The sequence below is a fragment of the Ctenopharyngodon idella genome, chromosome 24, assembly GCF_019924925.1.
Source record: "Ctenopharyngodon idella isolate HZGC_01 chromosome 24, HZGC01, whole genome shotgun sequence".
NCBI classification, from domain to species: Eukaryota; Metazoa; Chordata; class Actinopteri; order Cypriniformes; family Xenocyprididae; genus Ctenopharyngodon; species Ctenopharyngodon idella.
Genome location: NC_067243.1, coordinates 26,354,999 through 26,363,744, shown reverse-complemented (window position 1 = coordinate 26,363,744; position 8,746 = coordinate 26,354,999). Strand labels below are relative to the sequence as shown.

The following is an 8,746-nucleotide window of genomic DNA, read 5'->3' as shown; positions in this document are numbered from 1 at the left end:
CCAGGTGAGGCGTACAAAGACAAGTGTGTCTTGCCTACAGTCAAGCATGGTGGTGGGAGTGTCATGGTCTGGGGCTGCATGAGTGCTGCTGGCACTGGGGAGCTACAGTTCATTGAGGGAACCATGAATGCCAACATGTACTGTGACACACTGAAGCAGAGCATGATCCCCTCCCTTCGGAGACTGGGCCGCAGGGCAGTATTCCAACATGATAACGACCCCAAACACACCTCCAAGACGACCACTGCCTTGCTAAAGAAGCTGAGGGTACCTAAACCCTACTGAGCATCTGTAGGGCATCCTCAAAGGGAAGGTGGAGGAGCGCAAGGTCTCTAACATCCACCAGCTCCGTGATGTCGTCATGGAGGAGTGGAAGAGGACTCCAGTGGCAACCTGTGAAGCTCTGGTGAACTCCATGCCCAAGAGGGTTAAGGCAGTGCTGGAAAATAATGGTGGCCACACAAAATATTGACACTTTGGGCCCAATTTGGACATTTTCACTTAGGGGTGTACTCACTTTTGTGGCCAGTGGTTTACACATTAATGGCTGTGTGTTGAGTTATTTTGAGGGGACAGCAAATTTACACTGTTATACAAGCTGTACACTCACTATGTTACATTGTAGCAAAGTGTAATTTCTTCAGTGTCACATGAAAAGATATAATAAAATATTTGCAAAAATGTGAGGGGTGTACTCACTTCTGTGGGATATTGTAAGTCTCTGGTGCCCAGAATGTGTCTGTGAAGTTTCAGCTCAAAATACCCCACAGATCATTTATTATAGCTTGTCAAATTTGCCCCTATTTGGATGTGAGCAAAAACACACTGTTTTTGTGTGTGTCCCTTTAAATGCAAATGAGCTGCTGCTCCCGGCTGCTTTCCAGAAGAGGGCGAAGCTTTAACAGCTCGTGCTTCGGTTGCTCAACAACAAAACTCTTCCTCTTCTCTAAAGCAGCCAAACAAGGCCTCGCCCCCTTTGTTGCGTGTTCTCGGGGGCTTTGCAAATGTTGTTTGTGCTCCTACAGCAACATCACACACTAACTAAAGTTAAAAAAGTGAAATCATAATCAACCACCCCTTTAAAAGCTTTATTATATAAAGTGATCTCTTCAGAAGAATTCTTTTTGATTGTCTAGACTAGAGACTTTCAATGGACGGGGAGTTCTGCACCTCTACTTGACACAGGGCACTTATTTGGAGAGCGAGATGATGCACCTCCGTTTTGAAAGCTGTCACATATGTGGGTACCCCTATGTCATTACCAATGCAACCCATCCAGATAGGTTGGTTATGTCAGGACACAAATCTTTTTGGTCACTTCTAGTTAATAGTGCAGACAGTCTGCCTGAAAATATCTGATTTGAGAGGGGAACAAATCAGATTTGCCTGCAGTCAAAACATAGCCGAAGTCTCCTTTCAAACTTGTCACATGCCAGTTGACAGTCATTGCTTTTGCCTGCTTAATCCAGTGAACATTTTCCCGCCCTTCTCTGTGGCACATTTACTGAATGATTGCTTGTTGTAGTCTATCCAGGCATGAAGGATGCTTTTTTGATGCTGTCACAGAGTTAACCTAAGCATCTCATGGTAGGGCAAAGAGGAGAGAGAAATTCTGCCAGTTTTAGAATACAGTTTTCAGGGGGGAAATAAAATAAATAAACTGACTGACCCATCAAAGATCAAAATCTCAGATGTGTTCTGTCTAATGGTGTGGTTGCAAGGGTTGTTTAGGGTCATGAGAGGCATGTGACTACGTCAAAGGAACAGTCTCCAGAAGAATAAAGAGCCACAGATGGAAAGTTATAATCTGCAACCAGCCTATGACACTTATGAAGAACATATCATGCCAAAGCTTATCAGTGATTATTTCATTTATCATTTATTAATTATAGCATTAATTATTTCATATTTGTATGCACAGGAAACGTTTTCGAGAAAAAAAAAAAAAAAAAAAATCTTGTGTCAACGCACACAAATTTGTTCTTAAAGGGGTCATATAATGCCATTTTTGTACAAGTTAATATGATTCTTCAGGGTCTAAATGAAAAGTTTGTAATATACTTTAATTAAAAATTCTCATTAGTATTGTAAGAAACACTCATTTTACCTGGTCTAAAACAGCTCTGTTTTCAGCAAGCCATTTCAGTGCATGTGTCTTTAAATGATAATGAGCTTTGCTCACCCCACCCCTCTGTTCTGTGGGGCGTTTTGACACAACACACGTGGAGTGTTGCCTTGACAACAGCTGAGGGTATATTTCGGAGAAAGAATGGCAGCGGGAGTCTCTGAGGACACATCTGCGCAAGTGCAACCATATCAATTTGAACCGGAGTCAGACCCGGAACAAGATGACGGCCCCGACGAAGTTTGCCAATTAAGGCTCGAACAGGAAGTTTCTGAATGGTTGGTTAACGTAATGTCACTTTGATCTATCTTTGTATGTACTGGCAGGGTAGCGTAGTGAGATACGAATGCTATGTGTTTACTGATGTATACGTTAGTTCATTGACAGATTGATGTTACAGCTAATGGTCATGAAAAGCTTTTTTTCAGGGACAATATGTAGGGTTCAGACCTGCCCTTGATTAAACCTAGACACGTAGCTGTCTATCACTTCCTGTTTGTCTGGTTTGTCAAACTGGGACGTGAGATCCTCAGGTATGGAGATCTTCAGGATATCGTCCATATAAGGGGTTGGGTCCACAACAATGTTCTCAAAGATAAGTTCCAACAGGTTGTCCATGTACTCTGTACAAATAAAAAAAAATATTTTTTTGTTATTTTCAGTTTACTCTGAAGTTGTGTTGCTCAGTGTTGTGGCTACATGGTTTTGTATATAAAATTGTCTACAAAACCATGTAGCCACCATGTTTAGCTTCTGATATTATGTCTGTACATACAATGGCTATTTTGCATTTAAATAAAAGTTGTTACACTCACGGAAGGTTGGTCCTACTTTCACTGGCTTAGCAGAGCATTGTCCTTTCTTGTATTTTGGGAAAACCACCTTAAATAGTGGCTCTCCAGCTGCTGTCGTGGCTTGGGGACGCCCAGCATTCTCATTAAAATGTAGGGCTGCCAGGTAGAGTCTATAGAGAAGAAATAATGGTTAAACATTACTTAGGTCACACTTGCGTGTTTTAAAATGTGTATACACTCCTTTCCCAATTATACTGAGTTACCTGCATAACATTCCCAGGAAAGAAAAGACAACATTCTTTGGCGCAAAGTGCAGAATTACGCTGTGGAACGCCTCCAGTGATGAAGTCTGATGGTGAGGGCTCAGTTTTTCAACATCCTTCAGAATCCTCTTGTTTCTGAGGATCTTCTCTAATCGAGAGAAGGCAGTTGTTCCTGGTTGGAAAGTGGAACTTATTAAACTTTATAGTTAAAAACAAACAAACAAACGAACAAAAAAAACTTATGTCTGTCGTATGCACATAGACACATGAGTTATATTGACACTGCTAATAGGGTAAACACACCCGCTCTCAACCACTTGCTCTTGTCCGTTGTAGTGCGTTGCGGATGCAAACATCGTGGGAAAACGGGATCATCATGTGTGTGCATGTCTTGGATATGATTAAGAATTGACGTCCACTTTGCCACTCGCTCTGGCCCTGATGAAGAAGAAGCCGCTGTCCAATATATGTGGTTTTTTATACTGCGATACCACTGCAGTTTTTCACTGTCTTTGTTCTGAGCAATCCTCAGCAGTTTCTTTGATACTCCTAATAATATAAAAAAAAAAAAAAAAACTTTAATTCAGCCATGCAGAAAGATACAGTGTGTTTATTGAACACAAAATAAAAAAGTTCTGGTCAAAGGTATGATTTTGTATCATAATGTTTTGTAATCAAATTTTACTGATCTGTTTAATATAACCAGTCTGTGAGACTATGACAGTCATTAGGCACATAAACAACACATACCCACACAGGAGCTAATACCTTTTTCAATGTGCCATACATCGTAATACTGTGTGATGTTGGCCTCCCGCAGGTATTTTTGTATTTGAGGGTGGCGGTCTGTAACAATGCTGTCAAAAGTCACACCGTGTGCCCTCAAGAGATCAAGGCTCCTCCTCAGACCCTCTTTCTCCATGTTGTTGCTCCACCAACTTCATTACTCTGATTACAAAATAAAGGGCATATATGACAATTGTTGTCAATGCCTGTTATGTTAGCGAATAGCTACACAGTAAAAAATCCCTGTGCCTTTTTTTCTGTACATTTGCTTTGTTACATTGCATATGCATTACATCTTGCATAAGTCGGAAATGTTAGACTCACCTGAACTAGTTGCAGATCAATAACAGTGCTGGTCCTTAGGTCCATCACTGAGTAACTTCCAAACTTGGCTGAATGACATTTACGTAGAAAATGAATGTTTACTTTGTATTACATTTAGTATTTATTATTTATTATTATTACTCTGTATGTTTTGCTTTCACAGTAATATGTAAACTGAGACAGTTTTTCAGCATTTAGTACCTGGTGAATCTGCCCTCATGTCTCCACCTAGGACAATGTTCTGCTGCTGTCTGAGCTGCTGCAACATGCCATCCTGTGCTGTCTTCCAGCTATGTACAATTGCAGGCTGTATGTACCTCCGGGCATGAATTCGAAAGGTGGTGTAGTCGATATTTTCAGTGTCATTGCCTGGAATATCTAAGGTCAGAAAAGAGGATTCCTTCATTTAGCATGACTTCAGGGACAGTATGTTCATTTATTTATGTTCAGGGTTGATCTTTGTGATATTACTTGCAATAGTAAATTAGAGGCTAGACAGTAAAATCCTCACCAACCTACCTGTTTAACTTTGAAGAAAGACGCACCATTGGCATACACTGCAACAGAAAGCTGGAGGTTCCCTGCAGGAGTGCTTTGTATAATTGGCTGACTATTCCATTTTCTGAAGAAGTCAGAAAATGGAATAGAATGTGGGCAATGTGGGCAGCGTTGTTCCACAAAGAGGAATGTGCCAAATACTGTTCTCCGTACATTGGTAACACGTTGACACATAGGGCACTGCTCAAAGAGCTGTAGCAGGCAGTTTTCATAAACAATGTAAGTTGCTGTCTTGTGAACCGGCTTTGAAGACTCAAATCTATTAGAATAATAAAGAGTTACTTCAATAATTTCCAAATTCCACATAACATAATAAAAAATTAATACAACTGAACTGATTGCAACGTTAACAAATAAATAGCCTTGTCACTTCACATCTGTTGGCTCAGTCAAGGTTGTGACGGAGTCAGCTGGATCATATGTGGAATCCATAGGCTCTTCCACATTCATACTTGAGCTGGCTCCAGAAGGGTCCTCTTCTAGCTCCAAGCGAGATCTCTTATTTGGCCTCTTTATTGGTGTTGATGATAGCAGTGGTATTGACGGGCCAACACCAATATCTGGGTATAACATAGTTGTCTGTGTGCCTGTTACATAATAGTTGACATTTTAATACAAATATTATTACTGACAATACCACAAAAACTGAATACATGACTTTACACTATATAGGATAGTAAAGTTTTCATTGAGAGCTGGGTGCCAACAGTGCACAGTTTCTTTTGGCTGGCCACATGTTGCACCATGGCCAATTCTTCAGATGTTCTTGCCTATACAAAAGCAAATAAGTGATCAGATAACATAACTTATTCCGGCGTAATATTGAAAAACATCAATTAGAGTATTTATACTCTTGAATCATATGCATTTGCAGGATGTAACAGTATTTTGCAGGTATTGTGTTATCTTCATGCAGTAATAACTGTTACAACACGATTTTTTTTTTTTTTTTGATATTACTTCTTAATCAGTAACAGACACCGTTATAAACTATCTACAAAAGTAAGCTTAGTGTAGTGTTACCACGTTAACTTTACCACCTGCGTACACAGTTTGTAATAACACAATAACCATAATGCGTTGTTCATTATAAACGTGGGATTATGAATTATATTGAGAACGTCGTACATAGAAAGCATGCCGTAATGTACCCTGAGTGTAAACTTTAGCCGCATTCATCGTGAAGCGTGCAAGCGATTTGCAAAGATTAGTATAAAGGTTAATAAAACGTTACACTCACTTCTTCTGGAGGTGCAGCAGGAACACGAATAGTTGGTACCGATCCTTTTTTCAGGAGCAGCTTCTTAGCAAAACCTGCTTTATACTGACCCTCGTTTATAAAGCAGTCTGGTGAGAAATGATTCGCGCAAACATGAAAGCATTGGCGTTGATCGAGGGGAATATTCCCTTCGAAAACAAAACTCATCCACTGCGTCTTCAGCGGTTCGGATTTAGGGACATCAAAATGACTGCTGTGTTCCTTATTACACCCAAGAACAGAACACCACAATCGCTTAGACGCCATTCTGCTTCAGCGTATCAACAATGGCGGACTATGATGGCAGCTCGCTCAGGGCGGGTCTGTGTTGAAACGCTGCTGTCAATTAACAATCGTGGGAGGGGCGTCCGTCCGTGTGACGTCACACGGTCAAGATGGCTCGATTTGAGACGGGGAAAACATATAAGGAGATAAAAAAAAAAAAATAAAAAAAAACACTGGATGGATTTTTATCATTATAGGATGGTTGTGTACAGGCACTGCCAACACACATTTCAGTACAATCAACTTGTAAAAGTGCATGTACCATTATATGACCCCTTTAACCTTTTTCTAATGTTAATGAATTTGGAGTATTCTAAATGAGTGACCACATGCCCAATGTTAACCATTTGCATAAAACACCTAATTCATATCCTTTCATCACAGGTAGGCATGTCCCAATACCCACACTTGCAGTCTTGGCCACTTGTGAGTGTGTGTACCTAACAAGTGCGCAAGACTGTCCCAGGTCGGAAAAATGCTAAAGCTCAGTGCCAATAATGCATACTTTGTTTTACTACCAAATGTATTTCACTTACCCTGAACATAATAAGTGATGAGATATGCTTAGCCTCAAATATCACTCCAAAGCAGAGATAGATTTAGTGTGCATAGGGGCACTGAGCTTTGGCATTTTTTTCAGACCTGGGATAGTCTCTCGTCTGGGATTGTGTAGAGCCCTTTGAAGCTGAACTGAAACTGCAAATTGGACCTTCAACCCGTTGAACCCCAGTGAAGTCCACTATATGGAGAAAAATCCTGGAATGTTTTGCTCAAAAACATTAATTTCTTTTCCACTGAAGAAAGAAAGACGTAAACATCTTGGATGACATGGGGGTAAGAAAATTTTCAGGAAATTTTAATTCCGAACTGAACTATTCCTTTATGGGCAACTGAAGCCTCATGAAGCGCTGAGGTTTTCCCCTGATTATTCCGGAAGAAGATTCAAAGCTAAAAAAAAAGTCACTATTTTGTTATTTTTGGCGCACAAAAAGTATTCTCGTCGTTTTATAATATTAAGGTTGAACTACTGTAGTCACATGAACTGTTTTAAATATGTTTTTAGTAGCTTTCTGGTGATGCAGGCCTCACTGAGCCATCAGATTTTATCAAAAATATATTAAAATATATATTAAAATATATATTAATTTGTGTTCCGAGGTCTTATGGGTGTGGAACGACATGAAGGTGACTAATTAATGACATAATTTTAATTTTTTGGGTGAACTAACCCTTTAAGAAGAACCTAAAAAAAAAATTAAAAAAAAGGCCAATACATCACACCAACTTTGGAAGGATTTAGCAAGAAGTCTGATGAAACTGGTCAACACGCCCAGGTCTGAGAGAAAAACATGAAGAAAATGTTAGTGACTATATGTAGCACATGGCAAAAGATGGTCATACAGTCTGGACACACTTTTCAATTAAACAGAAAATTAACTGTTTAGTAGATGAACGTATTAGAAACTTATAAAGTAAATAAATGAGGGTTTATGATTGTTAAAGTAGAGTAAACAAGACAAAATATCATCTTAACAGAAGCGGGGGCCAAAACAGGCCCAGACAGTTTAGCCATGTGTAAAAGGAAGTGATCGTGTGTTTTTTCAGTTAGCCAGAGAGTGAATAATTGAGTGTCTGTAAGCTATGGGTGTACTCTGTATGCAACTGAAACATGTATGTGAATTTGCATGTGCCTCACAAAATGCAAAGATGGTACTGCATGTGCAAGAATACACGACTCTGATCTTACTAAATTGGAAATATATGTAAATCAATTTAATGGTTCCTATAAAAGAAAACCAAGTTTTCACAATATTACCTCTTTATACTACAGCTATTCCAGGCAGGTCCAAGTAGTCCCAGGCATCTTGAGGATTTGACCGCATTACAGTTCCATATCACTTCGCCAAATGATTTCAGTTAACGTCCTTAGAACCTACAACAGCAAAAGAGCCAACACCCACAAATAAATTGTTTAGCATGTGCAATGTCTCAGATTTGTGTCAGACTCCAGTTTCCTTCAGTGCGGAGTGAATGGTGGTTCCAGCCTTCACTGAATATCTCCAAGACTCTTTCCAAGACATGGAAAAATTGCATAATGCACACAGAATATGTCATCTGTACATGAAATGTCCAGAAGCTTTTTCTCTTCAAGAGAGTGTAGAAGGTTGTAGTACTTTGATGAGACTGAGATCCACACATCTCTCCATATGTGTTCTATTCTATGAAGGTTTAAAACACAACATTACACCACTAATAAGTGATGTAGTTCTGTAATATCACACCTTGTAATGAAACTACTAGCACCATCTATATGTAAAAAAAAGTTTATGGTGATGTTACTAATGGAAGTTCA

The 8,746-nt window shown here is 39.6% G+C and overlaps 2 long non-coding RNA genes across 2 annotated transcripts; both read right to left on the bottom strand.

Annotated features, from left to right (window-relative positions):
- Positions 1-1,353: 1,353 nt before the first annotated feature.
- Positions 1,354-4,109, bottom strand: LOC127506964 (uncharacterized). The gene is made up of 4 exons (XR_007928199.1): positions 3,486-4,109; positions 3,183-3,354; positions 2,941-3,089; positions 1,354-2,748 (listed from the first exon to the last, which is right to left on the bottom strand). It is a non-coding gene; the product is annotated as an uncharacterized LOC127506964 (long non-coding RNA).
- A 362-nt stretch (positions 4,110-4,471) lies between these two features.
- LOC127506967 (uncharacterized) lies at positions 4,472-5,100 on the bottom strand. Its single transcript, XR_007928202.1, has 2 exons — positions 4,812-5,100; positions 4,472-4,670 (listed from the first exon to the last, which is right to left on the bottom strand). It is a non-coding gene; the product is annotated as an uncharacterized LOC127506967 (long non-coding RNA).
- Between the last annotated feature and the right edge of the window lie 3,646 nt (positions 5,101-8,746).